We start from the raw sequence: 26,242 nt of genomic DNA on the forward strand, positions 1-26,242 counted from the left end.
CAAAATTTGTGTCTCCATCCTGCGACGACGCACATTCCTTTTCTCAGTCAAAAGCGTTACCGTGAGGACGATAGACGCCAAAAAAGCGCGCCCCCCCTTCATCTGATTGGTCCATACAGATAAAATTTCGTGCCTCAAGCCCCACAATATGGTTTGACGTACATGCATGAAAATCAGTACACACCTGTATCACCTTGCAACTGAAAGAAAAGTCTCTTGGCGTCATGGCCGAAACCAAACAGGAAGTCGGCCTGATTGGTCCATATTTGATAGTTCCTACTTTCTGCCATAACTTTTGAATGGTTTGACATAAAGACTCGTGGGTGGTGTCATCGGACTCGGTATTGAGTACTTGACCTTCATCGGCCTGAATTAGCCTCGCCCCTTCTTCTGATTGGTCGATATCTGATAGTTCCTACTTTCTGCCATAACTTTTGAATGGTTTGATATAGAGAGTCGTGGCTGGTGTCATCCACTAAATGTCCAGGCCTGAAGAATCTACATCAAGTCATACAAGCACTTCCACTGCAGCCTGAACGTGCACAAGGTGCGAGGGCCCATTCATCGCTGCTTGCAGCTTTAATTTCTTTTGATTTTCCCATGATTTCAACAAGGAAGCGGAGTGTTTGAGGTGCGGCCTTTAAATACATCCCCAGGTGTGCCTTCAATTAACTCACATGTTGTCAGTTAACTTATCAGTAGCTTCCAAGCCCATGACATAATCATCTGGGCTTCCCCCAGTTATTACAATACATAGTACTTTTTATGTACATAAACTTTTGACCTCAAAGAAAGTAATATAAAATGATCTAAGAAATTCTCTCTCTTGTTATTGTGGCATTTAACTAAATTAAATACTTTTGGTAATCCTGACTGACCTTAAACAGGAAACGTTTAGTCTGATTTAACTTCAGACATTGAGACAAAAAAATGTTACGTGTCTTTTTGGACAGTGTATGTAAACTTCTGGTTTCAACCTCTCCACAGCTCCGCTCAGCCACTGAAAGACGCCTGGTGCTTCCAACGCAATGTGGCGTGAAATCAGTAGCCAGACTCTGATCTGCAGGGTCTGTACCTACTTTTAAGAGCACCCTAAAGACTCAGCTCTATAAGGAGCAATTCGGCATCTAGCAAGATGCATGCACTTACATCAAGATGGTGTCTTCTTATGGCCCTTTTCCACTAGAACCTACTCAGCGCTTCTACCCGCCACGCCCCCGTCTTGCGCTTTTCCACTACGGGCCGAGGCGGGTGGAGCCATGCCAAGCAGATACTTTTTCTGTATCTTTTCTGCCGAGGTTCTAACCGGGCTGAGCCGGCACTATATCTGACGTCATCACCCTCCGTGCCACTGATTGGCCGGGGGGCAGGGCCATCACCACCCTCCACGCCACTGATTGGTCAGGGGCGGGGCCGGCAGAAGTTTGAATCAGGAAGCGGGAGTCAGCGCGAGAGCGACTCGCGGCTCACTGCGATTTTATTATAAAGCGCAAACGTCTGTTTGGTGATCCAACTCTGAGGTGCAGATGTTCATAAACCTGGTGGCTGATGAGAGAATTAAAAAAGGGATGTAGACGGGCTGTTTTACTCTCAGCCGCTCGCGGCTCCAGCTGATTTCTGATCAGCACCGACATGAACAAAGGGGTTGCGCAATCGAGTACGTCACAGCAGCTTCACCACAACCCCCCACTTCTCACCTGGGGGGGGGGAAACAAACGGGGACAAAGCGGGTAGAGGCGGGCCAGGCGTGACGAGCTGTCCCGAGGCGAGTCGGGCTGAGTAGGTACTAGTGGAAAAGCGCCATTAGACGTAGCTTTCTTATTTAAAAAAAAAAACAAAAAAAAACCAACATACAACAACAAAGCAACATTTCTGGCGCTCGTCGGCACCCGTAGCCTGAGGAAATGTACATTGTGTTTGTATTTATGAAGGAATGTTACATTCAGGTCAAAAGCTTTTTTTGTGGAAAGTTGAATAAACATTGGCATAAAGCAGCATATTTGCCCTTTCTCAGGTTGTTAACAGTATTAAAAACATAAAAAAATACCTTGAGGTAATTTAGAACAGCACAAAATGTGTGAATAAATTAATCGCATAGTTAATTACAGAAATCATGGATTAATTAAAATTAAAAATTTCAATCGTTGGCCAGCACTAATATATATATATATATATATATATATATATATATATATATATATATATATATATATATATATATATATATATATATATATATATATATATATATATTCTAGCACTGGCGTGACAGCACCTGTGCTGCAGTCTGACCAGCACTGATCCAGCTGGACCTCCTATGTGATTTTGTGCCTGTGTTGTTCTCTCAGATGTAAGTCGCTTTGGATAAAAGCGTCTGCTAAATGACAGTAGTAGTAATGGTAGTAGTAGTAACTGTATGTAACCTCAAACAGGCTCAACAAATGTTACAAAGGTAGCCTACACAAAAAAAAAAAATCAATTACAAGAAATACAAAAGTGAGGCAAGAAAAAACAATGATCAAACATTCAGGGAGAAAGAATCATATAGTAATACCAATGTTATTCTTTCAGCTGCACCTCATCATTGGGGCTTTGCCTGTTAATGGGCCTGTGCAACTGTGGCATCTGTAGAACCAGGCCAGGGTGTGAGGGGGAGGTCCGGAAGCATGCCAGCAGAACTGATGGGAGAAATGTGTGTATGTGAGTATGACAAAGTACCAACAAGTAAAAAAATCATAAAAAATACAATTATAACACTCAAGACTGAAAAAGAAGGTTTGGAGAAAACTGTATTAAATGTCTGTTGGCATGTGAGGATGACTGTCTGTCATCATCAAGCCTCTGTGTGATGAACAGGAGCCAGTTTGTAAAGAATTTGTTTTTTCTCTCTAGTTTTTTTTCCATCACTCAGGTTCAAGCTACCTGACATTTTTATGCCTGGGGATTGTTATCACAATCCATGAAACATGCAGCATACCTATGCAAACATGGAAAGCCTCTCAAAAATCTGACAAGCCAGGAAAAAAAGAAAAAGTGAAAGAAACTTTCTGGAGCATTTCTTTCAGTTTGTTCTTTAACATTGTTGGCATTGTGGCATGTTAGATTTACAGGTAAGTTGTTACAACCATATCAAGTTAATTACAAAGTTACCTACTGGAAACTACAGTAAAGGAGTAGGGAAATGTTGAAACTATCTTTTTTATTTCTTTTACCACAAATTAAAGGAGCATGAAGCTCCTTTTAAGAAATGAGACTCTCTAGCGCCACCCTTCACCACGACGGCCGTTGGGGGTACTGGAGCCAACAGCGACACGGCCGGCACGGGAGAACGGGGAGAACGTGATGTGACGTCACATCCGCAGGACAGCGCCGGAAACTCGGCCCCCGAATTGCAGCACATTTTGCAGCACACAGCCTGTTCAAGGCAACGGAGAGATACACTAGAGGGCTCATTATTTTTGGTTTGGAACGCTTCATCTGACATTATTACTAGAAAACTTAAAACGTGTAAGATTTTTTTTCATAAATCCTGCCTCAATCCTGCCTCATGCTCCTTTAAATACAATACAAATATTTCTGCAATGGGAAGATCTATATCTGTTGTGTAGTTAGCTGGGCTGTACATGACTACAAACGGAACACTGTTTTTCCCATTTTCACTTTTGAGATGGTGATTTCAGTTGAGTTTAATGTTTGTTTGATTGCATTATACTAATCCTTGTAGACCTGACAAACAGCCACAACTTGCGAAGAGAGAAAAATTGTTTTCACATTAACAAATGTATTTATTGAAAATACATTTTAAACCCCTAACTGTAATTGACAGTGCTTTCCTGCCAAACTGTGAAATAAACCTTGCAACAACTGAGAAGTAATACCAAAAAAGACTGAACAATATGTAGCTTTAGTAAGTAAGTAAGTAAGTAACAGCAAACGGAATACATCAGAAGCGCTGTAATACTGAACTCACATCAAAATTAAAACATTTTAGCAATTCAGCCATTTTTAAACAGACTCAGATGTTTTTTTCATACAAAATACATGAAATAAAGAACAACATTTCAGAAGTACCGTATTTTCGCGACCATAAGGCGCACATTTTTTTTTTTTTTTTTTTTTAAATGTGCCGGGCGCCTTATGAAACAGTGCGCCGTGTCTATTACCTGAATTACGGTAATGTAAGGCCGGCCACCATGAGAACGGTAAAAAGAGAAGGGGGCGGGTGAAGCATGATGTGTAAAGTGAAATAAAATACAATCAAACTAAGTTTTGTTCTGCAGCGCGCGTGTGTTTTGCATGTCGGAACCGAGGATGCACCTGCCGTGGGTTTGCGGGTCCGATCGCCGCATCCCCGGGGCAGATCCGGCTGAAATGCCGGTGCTCTTTCCCCGGGAGCCCCTACTACCAGACAGGGGCAGGCGGGCTCCTCCGGTCCCGGCCGGTCGGAACCGGTCACTTTCCCCGGTTAAAGCCGCGTGATGCGCGCTGCTGCAGCCCGAGTTCCTGGTTCCCCAAGCGGGCTCCGATCGACCGGGTTCCCCGCCGCTTTGCGAGAAGGGATTTCTGGGGTCTGTCTCAGGTCGGATCAGCTTCACCCTCCGAGATTTGCAGCCAAATCTGTCGGTTACAAACCCGGTACCGGATCCCGACATGCGCGTGTGTGTATTCGGGGCGCGAAACACACACATTCTCATTTATGTGGTGCTTGCCTCGCGCAGCTGATGGACAGAAACCTATGGTGATTTTTAAAAGAAAAACTTTGCTTAAGACGTTTCCAGCCGGAGTCATTATAAGGACGAATGAAAAGGGGGGGCTGGATGAAGGGATGATGATCAAGAAGCTGAGACAGGTCTGGAAATTCGGACTGGCGCAGCTGAATTAGCGGAGCGGAGCTCCTGTCGGATACAACCCGGTACCGGCTCCCCGACAGCGCGTGTGTGAGCGGGTCCCGCGTCCCGGGACCCGGGACCCGGGACCCGGTCCAGCGCGAGGGAGCAGACGGGGAGCGGACCTGGTCCAGCGCGGGGGGGGGGAGCAGAGCGGGACCCGGGACCAGCGCTGGGGAGCGGGACCCGGGACCGCCGCGGTCGGGATCCGCAGCACAACGGGGTATGAAAAGTTTATTTAGCCTACTCTTGTGCTTGCCTGCCACGCTGATGGACAGAAACTGCTGGCTATGGTGATTTTTAAAAGAAAAGCGTTGCCTCAACAGACTTTTCCAGCCAGAGTGAAATGAAAAGGGCTGGTGGCTGAGACAGGTTTATGTGCAGCGCCCCGGTGGTTTTTTTAAATTCTTTAATGCAGAAACAGAATATGAACCTTTGAAGGGTTTGATTGATGTGAAAAGTGAAATAAAATATCAAACTAAGTTTTGCTTCCGCTCTATTTTTAGCGCGTGTGTGTTTTGCAACGCGTGTGTGTGCAGCTCCGTCTCCGTAGACGGCGCCTTTTGGGTCGTTGCGCCGTATGTGTGTTTTAAAACCAAAAATTACACACAAAACTGAGGGTGCGCCTTTCCACACAGTGCGCCATATGGTCGTGAAAATACGGTAGTTCTAAAAAGCTTCAAAAATATGTAGCTTTACCTTTATCTGAGGCAAAGGCCTGCAACTCACTGAAAACGGGTCCATTACCCATTTTGGGTCCCAACCAACTAGTTGAGAATCCCTGTGTTAGTGAGTAAGAGCATAGACATATAAACGTAGACGCCGCATTGAGTGTTCTTGCTGCTGCTGCGATACGTCAACGTCGCCGCCATATTGGATGTGGCAAGACTACGCTGTTTTACGACTCATTTATTCATTAACACACGCACTAATATACTTGGGAAACAGTTAGGCACCAAATATAATATATTTAATTTTCTCAGATGGCAAAAATAATAAATAAATACATTTCGACTTTATTCTCGAAATTGTACTTCAACATTAATCTTGACATTTCGACTTTTTTCTCGACATTTCGACTTTTTTCTCGACATTTCGACTTTTTTGTCGAAGTGCATAATGAAAAAAAATCTTCCTCTTCTAAATTATTATTTTTATTTTTCTCCTGCGTGGCCCTAATACTCTTCCGTAGTTGCTGCCTTGAGGGGGAGGCTCTTTAAATCTCTGCTAGATGTTATGCTAACAAGATCTTCTGCCCCCATTGTCAATAAAGACTTTTCGCAAACTACCTGTTTACGTCGTCATGGATGGATTTTAGGACCCAGATGCAACACAACGTCATACAACGTAATTTCAAAGTACTTCATTAACTGTTGTCAATAGGCAAATATTTTAATTGGAAACAGGTAATTGGAAAACTCCAGGAACCAACAGAAAACAGTAGTAACTGGTAGGCTAGTGAGTGCTCTGGAACAGGCACACTATTCCTGTGGGTGTTCAATGATGGCAACACCACTGTGGAGGGGCTAGCTGGAATCGTTAGACGCAGAAGTAGTATCAGAACCCGGCAGACCATCAGTGGGGAAAACAAAGTCCAGAAGGAGCAGACAGAAGGATTGTCGTGGAAGGGCAGAAAGTCGGTGCAGAGACAAGACGTGATCAGGAGCAATCTGGAGTCGAAATAAACAGGCTTTATTATGGGTAGACATTCTTCTACTAATACACCTAGACTAATTAATATTATAGATCATTCGAATATCAATAATATTGAAACTACAATTATATCTCTAGGTGCAAAAAACGCATTTGATCAGGTAAACTGGAAATTTCTATTGGCAACTTTGCATAAATTTGGATTTGACTAATCTTTTATTGATTGGATAAAGATATTATATACAGTAGCTCTCTCAAGGCATGTGTAAGGACAAACAATACATTTTCAACAAGCTTTAACTTGCAAAGAGGTACCAGACAGGGTTGTCCTCTTTCTCCTTCCCTATTTGCAATATTTATTGAGCCTTTAGCAGCTGCTATTATGCAAAACCTAAATATTAAAGCAGCACAATGTAACTTTCAGCTTTTGTTGAGTTTGGCGGCTCCTTTGGACAAAAGCGGTAGTGCTTTACCAGAAAGAACTACATTTCCCATGAGCACCAGCGTGTACTGCCGGAAAACTCCTGTCCCCGTCGCTGCATTTGTTTTGATAGTGAATGAAATAAGACGGGACGGACCTTCAAAACTACTTTTCAGTTTTCAGTGGCCGTTTGCAGGATGGATAGTGAAGAGGTAATGTATCTTTTTTTGGCCTGTTTCAGCCAGATAATGCGCCCCAAACTACAAACGCTCTGGTTTTGTTCTACTGCATCTTTTTCCTGTCACGTTTTTTAGAGGGACTTCGTCATAAATTAGTAGTCCAACATACTTACTGACAAAATAAAAAAATACTTTATAACCTGTGAATAACTGAATGCCCATTCCTTATATTTTGCAGATTTTTACAGTTCTCAGGAAAAATACTAGAACCCAAGACGAATCCCCTGTATGTGAAAACATTCTAATGTTGATTCTTATTGAACATAGAACTCTACATTTACATTTGTATCATAAAAATTCTGTCTCTCTTGTCGGACATCCCTCCTCGTCTTTCAGCTCACGCCAGCGAGTGAACGCCGGGACAATGTTTATTCTTGTCCGGGCATTTAGCTTGTTACTCTCCCTCTTTCTTTTTTCCCCTCCTCCGATAAAACTTTTATTTTCTTGTGTTTTTCCACTGCTTGGGCCATGATTCCAGCTTCTGCTGAGTTCTGCGCTCCACGCCCCGCCCAGCTTTGGTCTCCACTACGAATGAGGAAGGAGGGGGAAGTGACGTATGCCGTAAAGCAGTCAAAGCCGTAAAAATGTGTAGTTTTTTAGTGTGGCAGGGTTCCTACCATGCTCCTCAAAGTTACATAGTACCAGTGAAGGAGATACAGACCCCTCAGACCATGACAGAGGAGAAATTAAACCTGTTGGAAGTTGATGTTCCATCACAATGATGATGATGAAATATTATATTAAGCTGGAAAAGTTACATAGGGCGCGGCAGCTGGGGGACTCATGGTTTATATGTTGTTTGTCGTGGGTGTGAATAGAAGACTGTTGTACGATCTCCCACTCCTTATGGGGAATGTGGGAGTCATGTCTTTGTTAGTGAGTGTATGTTGGTGTCTGTTTGAGTGGATTTTTGGATTGCGATTTTTACATTTAGGAAATCATAAGTATTTTATAGCCAGAGTCCCTTAAATCTATCTGAGTTATAAAAAACACATTTGGCACATTTTGGCACAGTATAGGTATCCAAGTGCCCAAATAGAGAGTCTTCCTGGTATTATCCACACTAAAACCTTTATAAAATCCATATGCTTGCTGAGTTGCTTTAATCCAGTCTGCGGTGTCTTTATATGCATTGCTATCATGGTGTTTTCCACTGTGCAAACAAAACAAAAATTAGACGATAAAAATGTCTTTTTTTTTTCTTTGGTTTATCACAATTTTCTCAGGCATGTGAACATTCACAATTTTTCTCACACTGGAAATGTTTGCTGTGAGGTCTTAGCTACCCATTGAGATCATGATTATGCATACTGTCCTTATAATTGTGGAGATATTGTTGATTTAATTTGGATAGGCCTGTTTAGACGAAATTCAACAGCAAAATCCCTAGGGGTTAACAAGTTGTAATGAGGTACATAGAAAAAACGTGTAGTTTGAATGTCTCAAGGCAGTACTTTGTTGAAATGGTGCAGAAGTCATGTTCTGTTCACTTTTAGTGTTTTTACAGGAAATACTGTCAAAAAGAAAATCCCACAATGTCATACAAGATGTGATGTGGACTTTCAGGTCAGTTTTCAGCTGCGTTTTTTTGCACCTCTATTGAAAGTTTCCTTTAAATTTCTACCACTTGACTCTTTTGCATGATGATTGCGATAAGTTGTAGTCCTAACAAGCTTTGTTTCCGTCTAAAATGACTCCAAAATATTGAATGAAAACCTGAGAATAATTTATCAAACTCACGAAACTGCAAAACATAGAAAAGCTGTGTGTGGTACTAATTACACTCATTCTGTCTACAAAACAGGGTTCTCATTTTTCACCTTCCTAGCACATGCATTCCAACCTGCCATGCACAGGTGACCATTTCTCTCTCTGTCACTCTCTCCCTCGTCATCCCTTCCTTCCTTTGTTTTCTTGTTATCATCTCATACACACGCAAATGTACCCTGTAACCCTAACCCTAACCCTAACCCTTCTATTAAAGGAAGAAAAACTCACAATCGTCATTAAATTCACTTGAAACTTGAGAGAAGTAATCATAGATAATTTGCTGAAAAGTGGATGGAAATTTTTCATTGCCTTTGAACTGTGGTTCAACGGAATCATAAAAAAGGAAACTGCCCTGAATTAATGAGATGATACCCCTAGAAAATATTCAAAGTAATTTGACCATAGTGACATGTTAAACTAAAGTGTGCCCTACAATTATAATCACAGGTGTCTTCAATCTTGCACTCAGTCTATTTAAAGGGTTAAAAGTTGTCACTCTGCTGTTTGGTATGATGGTGGAGAAAGCAAAGCAGAGAGTGTGGTCTGAGGGGATCCAAAAGTAAATTATAGACAACCATGTTAAAGATATAGGCTAGCAGACCATCTCCAAGCAGTTTGTTGTTCATCTGACTACAGTTGCAATATTATTCAGAAGTTTAGGGTCCACAGGACTGTAGCAAACCTCCCTGGATCCCAAGAGGAAAACTGATCCTATGCATGGTAACCAAAGAGCCCAGAACAACATTCAAAGAGATTTGAGGTGTGCTCCAAGGTCAAGGTACATAAGTGTCACCATCCTTCACTCTTTGAGCCAAAGAGGACTAAATGAAAGACCACCAAAGAGGACTCCACTGTTGAAAGGGAGACTGCAATTTGTCAAAATGCATATGGAGAAGCCACAAATCTTACTAGAGAATTTCCATTCCATTCCATTCCAAGTCACATTACCTCTATGTTCACTGATGCAAAAATAAAGGCTCCAAAGAAAAGAAGACGTAGTCATTGTAAAACATGATGGTTATGATGGCTTGGTTATGTTCTGGAGCTGCTTTGCTGCGTCTGGTGCAGCGTGTCTTGAATCTGTGTTAGTACAATGAAATCTCAGGCCTATCAAGGCATTCTGGAGTAATATGTGCTGCCCAGTGTCAGAAAGCTTGGTCTCAGTGGCAGATCATCATTCAATTCAATTCAATTTTATTTATATAGCATCTATTACAACAGAGGTTGTCTGTAGGATCTTTCCAGAGACCCAGAACATGACCTGAGGAATTATTACATAAACATAACATAAACTATGGCAGGTAAAAACTCCCCTAGTGGGAGAAAAACCTTAAAGGGAAAGTTCGGTTTTTTACAACCTGGACCTTATTTCTGGCATTTTTTATGGTCGTATACTCACCCAGGCAAGTTTGGTGTCATTTGGAGTCCTTGGGAAGATATTAGGGTTTTTTTTGCGAGCCGCTTCTCCATATAACGGTAGTGAACGGGGCACAGCGGGACACAGACGATGCACCGTCTAAATAACACATGATTGCAGCGAAACTCTTTCATTTCTTTTATGAATCACTAGATCTGCTTCCAGGACCTGTTGTCTACATCCGGGGCTGTGTGTGTAACAAATAAATCAGTTTGTAAACAAGACCTCTGAACTCATGACGTCATCTCTGTGCGCGCATCCCAGACACAGCTCCGTGTACAGCTGGAGTTCTACTGTTAGTTTACTGTTAGTTATTTGAAACATGTCTGAATATTTGTCAAATTCTGAGGTTGTGGACGACGACTTTGAATTTGATGGACGTCCTTACCGTTTTGAGCCAGAGTTTACGGCTGAAGAGCTCACTGAACGGAGGACAGAGTCGCGCACAGAGATGACGTCATGAGTTCAGAGGTCTTGTTTACAAACTGATTTATTTGTTACACACACAGCCCCGGATGTAGACAACAGGTCCTGGAAGCAGATCTAGTGATTCATAAAAGAAATGAAGAGTTTCGCGGCAATCATGTGTTATTTAGACGGTGCATCGTCTGTGTCCCGCTGTGCCCCGTTCACTACCGTTATATGGAGAAGAGGCTCGCAAAAAAAACCCTAATATCTTCCGAAGGACTCCAAATGACACCAAACTTGCCTGGGTGAGTATACGACCATAAAAAATGCCAGAAATAAGGTCCAGGTTATAAAAAAACGAACTTTCCCTTTAAGCCAAACAGTGGCAAGAAAAACTCCCCTTTAGGAGGGAAGAAACCTGGACCAGGACCTGGTTCATAAAGGGGGACCCTCCTGCCGAAGGCCAGACTGGACAGAGCAGGAAAAGAGGAAACAGACAGAGAGAATGAAGAACAGAGAATGAAGAGACACAGACACAATGGCTAACTGGTGCAGTACAGGGACGACTATATAAACAGATGTACAGTAGACAGCAGACACTTAGTTGGTCGGGGGGGGGGGGGCGGGGCTTTATGTCACCAAGCATATGGCAGACTTCTACACAGGCAGGTGGAAGCAGCAGTGGGATGATCAGAGGGGGGGACTGCAGGCCAGGACGCAGCTTCCGAAGCTGCAAACATACACAAAAGAGAAAAAAAAGGGGGAGGGGATAGACCAGCACAACAAACTACAAGAACAATGGACGAAAAATAATGGCTATGAGATACTTATAATAAATAAAAAATGGAAGACGAGAAGAGATGAAGGGAAGAGGAGAGGAGAATAAGGGTGAGAGGCACCGCCCAGTGGATCATGTCGGTGCCCCCCTGCAGCATAGGCCTATAGCAGCATCATCACCAAAACACAACTTAAAACACCCAAGATGGCTAAGATCAAACTATCAGACTATTCTGAAGAACCTTCTATGAGCTCTGATCTGAATCCCGTTGAACGTTTGTAGAAACTGGAGCCGTTTGTTCATAAAGAGTGGACCACAATACATGTTTACAGGTGCACAAGCCTCACTGCGAGTTACAAAAATCACTTGATTGCAGTGATTCCCTCAAAAGATTGTGCAACAAAATATTAAGTTGAGCATCCCATAATTTTTCTCCAGGCCAATTTCATTAATTAGTTTTTTTAATTATTCTGTTGTACCACAATTCAAAAGTAACGCTTGATTTTCATTTGCCAATTTTCAATTATTTCTTATTACTTTTGTCAGTTTCATTTTATTTCAATGACCATTGGAGTTGTTCTTTATGTAATGGAAGGGTAACAACAAATATATATAAAGTATACATATATATATATATATATATATATATATATATATATATATATATATATATATATATATATACATACATACATACATACATACATACATACATACATACATACATACATACATACATACATACATACATACATACATACATACATACATACATACATACATACATATATGTATGTATATATACATCTGCTGTGTGCGTGCAATTTTATTGACACTTTACTGATGGAAAGATGTCCATCTGATCCGCTTGCTTTCTCAGGTGTCCCTCAGCACTGCTCACAACACATCCGTCATTCTAAAGCTGCCCCGCAGCCCCAAAACAACCACCCACCCACCACCAGTCATACACAACTGCACAGATAAAATCGCTCTTTTTAGCACAGAAACCGTAGAAACATCATAACAATGACCCACTCATTCACAAACACATCTTCACCAGTGCCATCGTACATCAGGCTGTGGGAAGGTTAACAAAGAAGGATATATGAACACAGAGACGCTCACACAGGCATGCACACTAAGCCTAAGGCAGATTCTTTATACTACAGGCTCCATCTTGGGTGGCAAGGTTTAAACACACACACTAACCCACATTCACAGACACACATGGTGTAAGTACATGGAAGTGCAGTGTCAGAGCAGTTTGATGGAATAAATGATAGACCTACTTGGAACAAGTTATGAAGTTGAACTTGAATCAAGGCAGAACTGGTAGACATCTATATTCTGTGTGTGTTTAATGAACACATGAATAAATGCATCTATGTGTTGCAGTGTGGTAATTCCATCTGAGACCCTCGGAGTGACCCCAACACATACTGACCACCCTGCACCCTAAACACTCAACTGGCCTGAGGCTGCACACAAGCCAAAACACATACACAGCCAAACCACACTCAGACACAGCTACCTTCCCAAACATACACAAAATAACACTACTCAACAAGATCGAGTGACAGTAAGTTTTCCTCTCTTTCATTTAGCAAAACGTCGTTTGTCAAAGTTGTATATTCTGCTGCATTTCCAGCAAGTAAATCTTTAAATACCTTCATGAAATAAATGTCATGTATGACCCGTTGATTGTATTTAAAGAAAACTTTAAAGGTTTATCGGCATCTTCCTCTGCACCAGGTTACGGCACTTCAAAATGCATACATACATTCAATACATACTGTTTAGAAATACTGCATTCTGACCAGCATCAATAATATAGATGTAATTTGTAATGAATCATCAGGACTGGACTGGAGTCAAGCTTTGTTGATAATGGTAATGAACTTCTACTGGAGTAGAATTGATTTGGCTTTTCTACTTGCATTGTTTTCTCATTGCCGCTTGATGTCTTCCACCACACCGTTCCACTTATCGCTTATTGTGCCAACCTGCCATAATTTGTGTCATTTTGGTTTATTCACAGGGCCAGATTTATTATGAAGCATGATTTTCTCCTTACAAAGTTCAGTGAAAACAGATTAATTAGTCAAGTTATAATCAACAAACAAGTTATAATGCACAGTAATGCAGTTTACGGGAAACAGCTGATAGAACTGATAAACTTAATTGTAGAACAAATGTATATTAAATGTTTGACAGCTAAAGCAGTTTGCACTCACCCTTCTATGTGGTTCATTGTTCTTTTTTTTAGATAACATCCAATGTATACCAAGACAAAACAAAACAAAGAAAGATAAGTGAATAGATATAGAAAAGAGAAGAGAAATGGGATAAAGTTCACTTGGCAATCTTCATAAATCTGTGAGTAAATTTTCAAATAAATCACTTCCTTATTAAAACTTAGTCCAGACTCAGGAATGCCACATATAACTTATTGGCACTTGTCTATCACCTTTGTTCATCCCGAAGGTGGAACTATCACCCTGGATCCCCTGAGAAGACATCGTCTTGAACACTTAGTTCCAGCAGATGTTTAACATATGGCTTAAATACTTCCTGCACCACCGCGGCTGGCCAGCCCCCCATTACTCATCTCTTTACCTAAAATTAGATCTCTCTCAGCCTACATCTTGATCTGTTTTGCCATCAGTGGGCTGTTTGACAGTTTTTCCAACAGGAACACAGTCTCAGGAGGCAGGCCATTTTGACCTGGTGTCTCAGGGAGAGGAAGCCCACTAAAAGCATCTGTGCTTGCATTTTCACTGCCTGCCTTGTAAGTATTTAATACGATATGCTGAGGGAGTTAATGCCCATCGTTGCTCCGTAGCTGAAGCTAGGACTGGAATGCTTTTGAGTAACTAAAGAGACTCATAAGGGGTTTATGGTCAGTGAGGATGTTAAACGGATGACCATAAAGATACTAATGGAACTATTATACTGCAACCACTGCTATCCCCTCTTTCTCTAACTGACAATAGCCCTTTTCTGCTTTTGAGAGTCAGTATGATACATATTCTATTGAATATTTTGATCCGTCCTCCATCTGGTGTGAAAAGACTGCCCCCACACTGTTGCGTGAAGTGTCACAGGATAGCTCAACATTTGTCTGGGTCATTGTCTGGGTCATAATGGAGTGTCACAGATCTTTCACCTGCTGAAATTCTTCCCGCTGGAGTTGGACCAGTACAGTGGGTAGGTCAGGAAGGAAGTAAGAGTCAAGCTGCGATGCCTGTTTTTTTGTTAGTTGTAGTCCCCACACATGTTTACCTGACTATCATGCTTTAAGGCTGGTGAAATTGGGATTGCCCTGTCGGAAATCTTTTTTTTTTTTTTGTTTAAATACTCAGAGGTAACCGCAACAAGAGGTCAGAAGCCTATAAGCCAGTTTTCTCATCATTGCATGAAGCTTTCTTTCTTTTTTTAAATTTTTATATGAAAAAAATAGAAGCGGGGGGCGGTTATGGGGCATCTGCTGCAAGTGTGAAACGAGAGAAACACAGGAAAACACACAACGGGCACACAAACCTTTGGATTATGCAAGGGGGAGAAAAAACCCTGACAAAAACAAAAACCGGCAGAGACCCCGCTAGCAAATCCCACCCTCTGTCACCCAGCAGGTAACAGAGGGAAGCACCGGACAGAGCCCCCATGACCACGGGAGGAGGCAGCCAGGAAACCTACAGTGACAGACCAGGACCCAACCGAGCACCAGCCGCAGACTGGGGGACCAAGAGGTCCACACCCTCCAGGGCCACAACCCCCACCAAGCGAAAGGCCAGCTCGCCCAGAGAGGCGAGCCATGCCACCCTGAAAGCCGATGCCGGCGGGCCGGCACCCAAGATGAAGGCGGGAACTCCAGCTGCAAGGGCAGCGGGGGGGAGCAGAGATGGCACGGAAAGGGAGAACCCCCCAACAAGGAGCCACGCAGACAAGTCCAAAAGCAAAGAGTTCCAAACCCAGGTTAGACAACGGACACCCAGTCACACAGATAGACTAACATACACCCACTGAAAAAGACATGGACACTCATTCTCTCACCACTCCCATCTCCCCCTGGAGGCCCGGCACAGCCCCGCTGGGGGTCGTTCTAACCTGGATGGTTCCAGGAAGACATATCTGTGCACCTTACAGTGGATTGAACATATTCTGGAGGCGGAAACCTCAAACAAACCTTGACCTACTGTAACAGTTCACAAAGTAACTTCCACTTCCGTGGTATCCGCCGGTGAACCTTGATCATTTGGAAGAGGAACAACAAGAGATTGTCAAGATAATGTTGTTTGAAGAGTGTAGGGCTTGGATGGGGATGACATTGGTTGTAATCCTGATCTAAAAGTAATGATAAACCTAAAAAAGAAGGACGGTTCACTCCGCCTCTGCATTGACTATCGTTTATTGAATCAGAAAACGGTGCCGGACAGACAACCACTACTGAAGATATGTGACCTACTTGACACCTTAGGTAGATACTCCAGGTTCAGTATCCTTGACCAAGGTAAGGCCTACCACCAAGGGTTTGTGGATGAAGGCTCCCGACACCTCACTGCCTTCACTACACCCTGGGGCCTATATGAATGGGTGAGGATACCATTCGGCCTCACTACTGCACCCGCCACCTTCCAGAGAAGTATGGAAGAAATAATATGTTCTCTGAGGGATGACTGTTGTTTACCATATCTTGATGACATTATCTGCTACTCACAGTCATTTGAGGCCCATGTTGAGGTGGTCAACAAAGTGCTTCAGGCCTTACAAGCTCATGGTGTGAAACTGCGGCCTAAAAAGTGTGAGCTATTTCAAGCTGAAGTTCGTTATGTTGGTTGCCTTGTTAGTGCTGAAGGTGTCAGGGTTGACCCAAAAGATCTAGAGTCTGTCTTGGCACTGAAAGCCAAATCCCCACAGACTGTAGGTGATCTTCGGCATGTCCTTGGCTTACTTAGCTACTATTGTTTGTATATACAGAACTTTTGAAGAATAGCACAGCCTTTGTATGAGTTACTCCAGGTCCAGTGTTCAGAGAGGTCCACACATGGCCGTCAGAGTAGAACCAAAGGGCCCCAAATGCCATCTAGGACACCCATACACTGGACTTGTGAGCACCAGAGGATACTTGAGCAACTGGTTGACATGCTAACTCATCCTCCAGTTCTAGCTTATCCAGACTTTGACAAGCCCTTTGTCTTGCACACTGATGCGTGTGAGAAGGGACTTGGCACTGTCCTCTACTAACAACAGGATGGAAGTTGCAGGTTATTGGTTATGGTTCACGGACCCTGTCACCTGCTTAACGAAACTACCACCTGCACAGTGGCAAGTTAGAGTTCCTGGCTCTTAAGTGGGAAGTGTGTGAAAAGTTTAAAGACTATCTTTTCTATTCACCACACTTCACAATATACATTGATAATAAAACACTCACATGCATCATGAGCCCAGCTAAACTCAACGTGGTCAGTCATCGTTGGGTTGGAGAACTGCCGGATTTCCGATTTGACATCAAGTACACACCAGTCAAACAGCAGCTGAGTGGATCTATAATGATTTCAGGGTTTTGAGTTCCCCAACAAGCTCCATCACGATCAGGGGCGGGAATTCGAGAATGAGCTTTTCCATATTCTTGGGAAGCTCTTGACCAACCCCCAAGCTACTGTTGGGGCTTGGTCGTTCTAAAAAATCCCCATACCACCCCCAGGGTAATCCCGCAGAACGCTTAAACCGCACTCTGCTACAGATGCTGTGTACCCTGACAAACAAAGAAAAGGGAACATGGAAAGACTATATCCTGCAAGTAATACAAGTGTATAACTGCACAGGTCACGATCCACTGGTTACTCGCTACATGTCTTGCTTTTTGGTTGTCACCCCCGCCTTCCGGTGGATCTCTTGTTTGGTTTTGCTGAACAGCCGGATCAGATCGTATGACAGGTATGCCGAAATATGGTGTAAAAGGATGACAGGGGCCTATCAGGTTGCTAACAAAAACAGCCTCCCAGCTAGTGCTAAGGGGAAGTCTCATTATGATCACAAGGTGAGGGGAGTAGTACTGAAACCAGGGGATAGAGTGTTGGTTAGGAACCTAGGAGAACGCGGGGGACTTGGCAAATTATGCTCCTACTGGGAGAACAGGATCTATGTGGTCAGGGAACAGGTTTAAGACAATCCCGTGTATGTCGTCCACCCAGAGGGTAGTGATCAGGGACGGACTAGAACACTTGCTCCTGTTGGTCAACGATTTGCCAGTGGAGTTTCCACAGCAACCAACTAAGCCAGCCTCAAAACCATTACGTAGACAAATAGGCAAATAATAGAGTGATGACTAAGAACAGAGACGACCAGACAGGGAATGCTGAGACCTCTTATTCAGATGAGGACTAGGCAGTGGCTATTGGCTGAGAATACCGCTAACCTGGGCTGGACCTAGATCAGCAGTTGCTCCCGAAAAATATACCTGTTAGCCAGGAAAGGAGACAGACACTGTCATGGTTGGTCCTCCGGCCTTCAGTGGTTTTCCACCTTATTCCTGCTCCTATTCCTGTGGTGGTTCCGGACGCTTCTCCCCCTGCTCCTGTTCCGGCGGTGGTCCCGGACACACCAGCCCCTGCTCCTGTTCCGGCGGTGGTCCCGGACGCACTAGCCCCTGATCCTGTTCTGGTGGTGGTCCCGGACGCATCAGCCCCTGTTACTGCTCCGGCAGTGGTCCAGGACGCGCCTGTACCGGCGGTGTTCCCGGACCCGCCTGTTCGGGCTGTGGTCCCGGACGCGCCTGTTCCGGCGGTGGTCCCGGACGCACCTGTTCCTGAGGTCGTCCTGGACGCACATGTTCCTGAGGTCTTCCCGGACGCACCTGTTCCTGAGGTCGTCCCGGACGCGTCAGTCTCTGTTCCTGAGGGGGTCCTGGACGCACCTAGGCCCGCGCCACGGATCTCGTCTGCTCCGAAGCCACCCTCTGTCCGGTCCCGAGTTCGGCCCTCTGACCCGTCTGGCCGGTCTGCCCGGCCCCGAGGACGGCCCCCTGAACTTTGACTATGTGTTGGCCTGGTGCGGAGCAGGACATGGAACAAACAGTCCTCCATTCACACCCAGGACAAAGAACATATAAGTCTGAGAATGAGTCCCCCAGCTACAATGCTGGGGGGCGGGTCTCTCCCTGTGGGGAGGTCATCCGAGTACCTCCCCACAGGGAATGACCCGCCTCCCCCAACCCCAACAATAAAGTTCTTTTAACAACTATGAAGGGGTGAATGTCTTTGTACCACACCAGGAGACTTTATATCAATATTTTTCTAATATGATTTATTCGCAGTCAGCCTAGCCAATCACTGGTTACAGCCAATCACACTTACGACTCACTTCCTCATTCGTAATCGTCATGTTACCTAGCTTCGCACAGCAACCACCCATTTATATTAACTCAGTGTCAGCTAAACCTTACAGTCATTTTTAACTTTGTCGTCAAGTCGACATATTAAACAGTATATCCTGCTGGAAACGTCTCGCAGCACCTTTGCAGATATTTCAGCAGGGTTCGGCTGAAGGAGCTGGGAGGAAAGCTAACTTTGTTGACATACAGTGGGCGTGTTCCCGTCTGCTTGCTGAGCATAATGGCTGCGCCTCGTACAGAAAGAAAACAGGCTTCAAAACTGGCCTTCAGAAACCAATGTGTAACGTGGCCTAATGCTTCGTCCATTTTTATATACAGTCTATGGCTAGGACAGACGCTGTGGGTGATGTCATCAGCAATGCTGTTGCGAATTAAGCTAAACACAAGATCCCAACACGTTTCCAGCTGCTACTGGTGAATTCGTCAATTGTTTCACCAGAGAAAACAAAATGTTGTATTTGTTTCACGCAAACGTTTGAGATACCTACAGTTCCTCTGCACGACCTATTCTTAGCAAGGCGAAGCTGGGCTCACCACCAACTCCTCCTCCTGGCTGTCCGTCTCTAGCAGTCAGGTGAAGAGGCAACTGGAGAGATTGAACCTGAACAAGGCTGGAGTTTTGGATGGCGTCAGCCCCACAGTTGGAGTCTTGTTCGGGCTAGCTGTGGGATCCTGCAGCACTTCTTCAACCTCAGTCTGAGAAGGTCCCAGTGCTGTGAAAATAGATTCTGCCTGGTTCCAATACCAAAAAGAGCTCTTCCATCTTCTACCAATGACTACAGACCTGTAGTCATACCATCTCACATCATGAAAGTCCTAGATAGACTTTTATTAGCCCACCTAAATAAGCAAGCAAGAACCTTCCAGGACCCATTGCAGTTGGCTTATCATCATGGGGTTGGAGTTGAAGTTGCCATCATACTGCTGCCTCAACCAACCCACAGGCATCTGCACAAAGCAGGCAGCACTGACAGGATCATGTTCTTTGATTTCTCCTGTGAATTTAACAGCATCCATCCATCCATCCTGCATTTCTGAGTAAGAAACTCTAGAACACAAGTGGATTACCAACCACCTGATGAACAGACCACTTTTTTTGGATGGTTGTGTCTGATGAGGTGGTCAGAAACACAGGAGCACCACAGGACAGTAATCTCACCATTCCTCTTCACACTGAAGACCTCAAACGTCCTTTCAGCTACAAAAATACTTGATATGACTGCAGTTGTGCGGTATATCAGTAATGTACAAAAGACTGAGTGCAGAGAACTAATGAACCTTTTTGTGGGATGGTTTGAGAACAATTTTTTTTTTGTTCACAGAGTTAGATGGCCAAAAGCATGGCCAACGGTGCTAGACCCTTGGCTGCTTACATTTTTTGTCGGGACAGTAAATGTCATCTTTTTGATGGGGTAGTAGCATAAGATTGTGAATGAGGTTGTGAAGTACCAGCCACATGTAGTTGGGCTCGCTTCAGTCACTTATGTGCACAGTCAGAGTTCTAGCACTATAATTATTGAGAAGGGCTGGATTTTCTTTTTTTTTCATACAGTGGTTCACAGCGATGACAGAGCACGGAACTCAAAAAGAGCTTCATCCATATTTAGTGGGCCGGAGACTCGGATGGATCATGTTCCATGCCTCTATTGTCGAGGTCGCTGACTGTCGTAAATTCATGCCTGCTATGTTTATGAGGCAAAAAACTAGGGTGTGGGAGGAGCTTGGTAAAGACATGGAAGTGACTTTCAATCAACTCTGAAATGGGTTTGAGAACGGCAAAGTAAAAGGCATCTTAGGCTGGGAACATAGTACTTCAGTAGCTTCCTCGCATGTGTGAAGTGACGGAGATGAGAATCAGCACCTCCACATCCAAAGCAATGATTCTCAGTGAGAAAAGGGCGAAACACCCTCTACTAGTTTTGAGTGAATTGCTACCTGAAGTTAAGGAGTTTAAGCACCATCCCCTTTTGGGGGTTCACAAGTGGTAGGAAAAGGAATGGGAGCATGACAGGCAGATCGGTGCAGCATCTGCAGTAATGCCTTGTGATCGCACCTGTGCTGGAAGTGTCTGCAGCACTGATATCATTCAAGGGGTGACGTCAAGCATTGCCAAACTGTGCATAGTGAATCAGAATCAGAATGTTTGATTGACATTGTACATAAGTACAGTGAAAATGATGTGCAGTTCCATTCTGTGCAAAAAAAGTGGAAAGGAAAGACTTACTCAACATTCAAGACCCAAAGGATACATACATTCAAAGTTTCAAAGTTTTATTGTCAGATACTATATGTTCAACATACAGCACAATGAAATTACAGTCCTCTCTGACCCACGGTGCAAAATACAAGTAATAAAATAGAAGAATAAAGAATAATACAAAAATAAAATCAAATAAACAGTCCACAGTAATTAAAAAAACAAACTAAACTTGAATATTTACAATATTCACGTGATGAAATAAAATAAGAGATAATAGATTTTAAATACTATATAAACAGAGGTAGTGCAAATAGGGGAAAGTGAAATGTGCAGTCCGCTTTGCTGGTGATGCGGGTGTTATAAATGTCCAGAAGGGGGCGGAGCGACACACTAATGATCTTCTCAGCTTCTTTCACTATGTGCTGCAGAGTCTTGCGGCAGGACACGGTGCAGGTGCCGTACACCACAGTGATAGAGCTGGACAAGGCTCTCAATGGATCCTCTGTAGAAGGTGTGCATGATTAGAGGCGGGGCTCCTGCTCTTCTCAATTTACAGAGGAAGTACAGGCGCTGTTGGCCTTTTTTGGCAAGTGATGTGGTGTTGTGGCTCCAGGACAGGTCTTCAGAGATGTGCACACCCAGGAACTTGGTGCTGCTCATCCTCTCCACTGCAGCACTGTAGATGGTTTGTGGAGTATGCTGGGTGTGCACTCTCCTGAATTCCAGAAAAATCTCTTTGGTCTTCTCCACATTCCGGTGGACATTATTGTCCTTGCACCACGTGGCCAGCTGCTCACCTCACTCCTGTAGTTGGTTTCAACTGCTTTGTTGATGGGACCCACCACAGTTGTGTCGTCAGCAAACTTTATGAAGAGGTTGGAGCTGAATGATGGTGTGCAGTCGTGGGTCAGTAGAGTGAAGAGGAGGGGGCTCAGCGCACATCCTTTGGGGGTCCCTGTGTTCAGAGAGATGGTGCTGGAGGTGTTGCTGCCAACCCGGACTGCCTGTGGCCATCACACTTGTAAATCCAAAAAAATGTTACCTTATAGAGTTGATCAGAGGCCTGGCGAAAAATTTGATATTTAATGGTTTGCATTAATGGGCGTGGCAAAATGGCTCAACAGCGCCCCCTAGAAAACTTTGTGCCTCAAGCCCCACAATACGGTTTGACGTACATGCACGAAAATCGGTACACACCTGTATCATGTCGCAACTTAAAGAAAAGTCTCTTGGCGCCATGGCCGAAACGAGCAGGAATTCGGCCATTTTGAACATTTTGAATTAATCGCGTAATTTTGGTGCAATTTATGCCATTCCTTCGGCAGTTAATATGGCCCGAACCGTAACGTGCACCCAGGTGTGTTATACATCAAAATTTGCGTCTCCATCCTGCGACGACCTGAGACCTTCTCTTTCAAAAGCATTACCGTGGCGACGCTGGACGCCAAAAAGCGCGCCCCCCCTTCATCTGATTGGTCCATATTTGATAGTTCCCCAAAAGTAGAGTTAGCCTGTATATGACATTCTGACATCCTATATATATATATATATATATATATATATATATATATATATATATATATATATATATATATATATATATATATATATATATACTGTATATATATATATATATATATATATATATATATATATATATATATATATATATATTTCTTTAGCAAATATCACCAAACATTTCACTTAAGATGTTCTATATCCTTACAAACCTTATAAATACAGAGGCCCCATCTTATAATAGATAATAGTAAGACAGTAGAAATAGTAGGCAGCTATAGAGACAGAGATTCATTTGACAGTGAACTTGTATTGGTGAGTGCCTGTGGTTGTGGTGCTAAACCTTTGTGTTGGACTGCTTTTACCACACAGACATTTTAATCACTTCTTGTTGATTCAAGCTATTGTGTTTTTTATCCCTGATGCTTACGCTGATACCTTTGTTAAGCTGTGGCTTAGCGTCTGACTCCATGTGCATGAGAACTGTTTATTTTGGGATTGTGATGGGCTGACTGAAGTTGACACAATAGTAAAAGAATAAAAATCACAAAAGCTAACACCATTTGAAGCCCTGAACATGTAACAATCTAACAGCAAAAGTAAAGATTTCATAACTGGAGAAAGGTTACTTCTTACTATTTTGCCATTACTGAGATGACTGAAAACAGAAAATTTAAAATACCCCAAAACTGGCTTGAAATGAACAATGTGCAAACTTTGGTGAATTGAGCCCGAGCCACTGTACCAGTACATGTTCACCATCTACAGCACAATATCACCTGAAGAGAAAATAAAGCAAGGAGACATCTGTAGGTGAAAAAAAGTTAAATGTCAACCAATTCAAAAGGGCGGGGGGGAGGCGGGGGTGGTGGGGGGGGGACTCCTGCCAGAGGCCAGCTGGGCAGAGCAGGAAAAGACAAAACAGACAGAGAAAATGAAGAACAGAGAAAGGAGACACAGATGCAATGGTTAACTGGTGCACTATAGGGATGACTATATAAACAGATGTAGACAGCAGAAACTGAGGTGGTCGGGGGGGGGGGGGACTGCAGGCCAGGATGTCAGTAGGTATCCAACAGACATCCATACAGACAGGTGGAAGCAGCAGTGGGATGATCAGAGGGAAGGACTGCAGGTCAGCATGCAGCTCCTGAAGCTCTGGCCTGCAAACATGCACAGAATAGAAAAAGGAGGGGGCAGACCAGTACAACAAACTACAAGAACAATGGAGAACAATGGTGGTTATGAGATACTGCTTATCAAAAACTGAGGGTTGATCTATAGAAAGGAAAGACCAACCAAGGTAGAGCAATATTCTTTTTTCTTCTTTTTTTTCATCTAAAATGAATTCTAATATAGCAGAGAAAAGACCAAAGGCATGTATAATGTTTCTGGTGTTTTTAGAAATTAGACAAGACCTCATTAGTCACATACATGTAAAGTATAACAAGAATAACTGCATTTTAATGACGTCAGTGTAGACGAATCAAATAAGTGTTTTTAGAGAGACTGGTATTAAATTTAGCAGTGCAAGTTATTCATAATTTGAAACACCGACCAGTAAATCTTATTTTCAGCTCATGGGAGAATCGACGATTAGAGAAGGATTTGTACAACTCCCTCTGAGAGATCTACGTACGTACATCCCGTTTTGAGTAGGATAACTGTTCACTGAAAGAGATCCGATAAACTGATTACAATGATTTTATTTCATCCATGGCTTTTCTTCGGGGTCATTAGCCAGTGGCTCACATGTTCAGTTCAATTCAATTCAATGTATTTGTTTAGCGTCAAATCACAACAAAGGTCATCTAATGACGCTTCACAACCCGAAAAACAGAGATAAGTGATCAAATATAACGCATCATAAAATAATGTATAAAAACATAAGCATCAGAAAAGATCATCATCAGTGATAAAAGTGATCAGATATCACACATCAGAAAATAAAACATAAGCATCAGAAAATATCCGCATCTGAGAAAAATAAAAACAGCAAAACATCCAAAAGCCACAGTAACATCAGGCTAGCTGACTAAGCATAACATTTTTCATAGAGAAAGGTTTTAAAGGGGTCATATTATGGCATTTAATGTATATTTTAAACAGGCCTTGAATGTCTTAAAAACAATCTAAAGCTTGTTTTTTCTACATAAATCAGAAATTCAGCCTGTGGGCCATGTCACTAGTTTTACCGCTTCTAAAGCCTTTTTCTGTGCTTCATTTTCAGGGCGGGGGGGGCTATGATAATGAGGCTCTGCGCTGATTGGCTGCTTGAATGACGTGTAGGAGGGGAGGAGAATAAGCCTCGCTCCGGCCAGAGCAGCCGGCTGCGTCGTACACAAAACGTGTCCCATGCGAGAAGCTTCTGCGACAAAATCAATTCCATGGCTTTATTTTTTTTGTATTAGACTGTCCTAACTGACCGCAAGTTTAACAGTTTCAGTGTGGACAGAGAGAGTTTAATGGTTTCAGTGTGGACAGAGAGAGTTTAACAGTTTCAGTGTGGACAGAGAGAGTTTAACAGTTTCAGTGTGGACAGAGAGAGTTTAACGGTTTCAGTGTGTGGACAGAGAGAGTTTAACGGTTTCAGTGTGGACAGAGAGAGTTTAACAGTTTCAGTGTGGACAGAGAGAGTTTAACGGTTTCAGTGTGTGGACAGAGAGAGTTTAACGGTTTCAGTGTGGACAGAGAGAGTTTAACGGTTTCAGTGTGGACAGAGAGAGTTTAACGGTTTCAGTGTGGACAGAGAGAGTTTAACAGTTTCAGTGTGGACAGAGAGAGTTTAACAGTTTCAGTGTGGACAGAGAGAGTTTAACAGTTTCAGTGTGGACAGAGAGAGTTTAACAGTTTCAGTGTGGACAGAGAGAGTTTAACAGTTTCAGTGTGGACAGAGAGAGTTTAAGAGTTTCAGTGTGGACAGAGAGCGTCCGATGTCACGCAGCTCGACACGATAGTCGGACGCTCTCATTCAGTTACACGGTGTAAACGGATCTTAAAGCCTGATTTACGGTTCTGCGTTAAATCGACGCGTACCCTACGCCGTAGGCTCTTCGTTGGTGTAACGCCGAACCTCTGCGCCTATGGTGACGTCACCCTAGGCGCAGATTGTAATCGGCTCAAAAAAAATCACGTGACACTGGGGGATTCTGTAAGGTGGGGGTCACAGACCTTGCAGAAATTCATGGGATTTCGTCTCCCCTCTGCTGGCAGGGTGAGGGGAGACCACTTTATATACCGTATTTTCGCGACCATAAGGCGCAACTTTTTTTTTTTTTTTTTTTTTTAAATGTGCCGGGCGCCTTAAGAAACGGTGCGCCGTGTCTATTACCTGAATTACGGTAATGTCAGGTCGGCCACCATGAGAAGGTAAAAAGAGAAGGGGGCGGGTGAAGCTGAATGAGACCATCCACTGAGCTGTTTAATGCGAAACAGATGATGAAGACTTTTAAGGATTTGCTTGATGTGTAAAATGAAATAAAATACAATCAAACTAAGTTTTGCTCCACTCTATTTAAATAAGCACACTTGTGTGTGAGTGTTCTGCAGCGCGCGTGTG

The sequence above is a fragment of the Cololabis saira genome, chromosome 8 (assembly GCF_033807715.1).
Source record: "Cololabis saira isolate AMF1-May2022 chromosome 8, fColSai1.1, whole genome shotgun sequence".
NCBI classification, from domain to species: domain Eukaryota; kingdom Metazoa; phylum Chordata; class Actinopteri; order Beloniformes; family Belonidae; genus Cololabis; species Cololabis saira.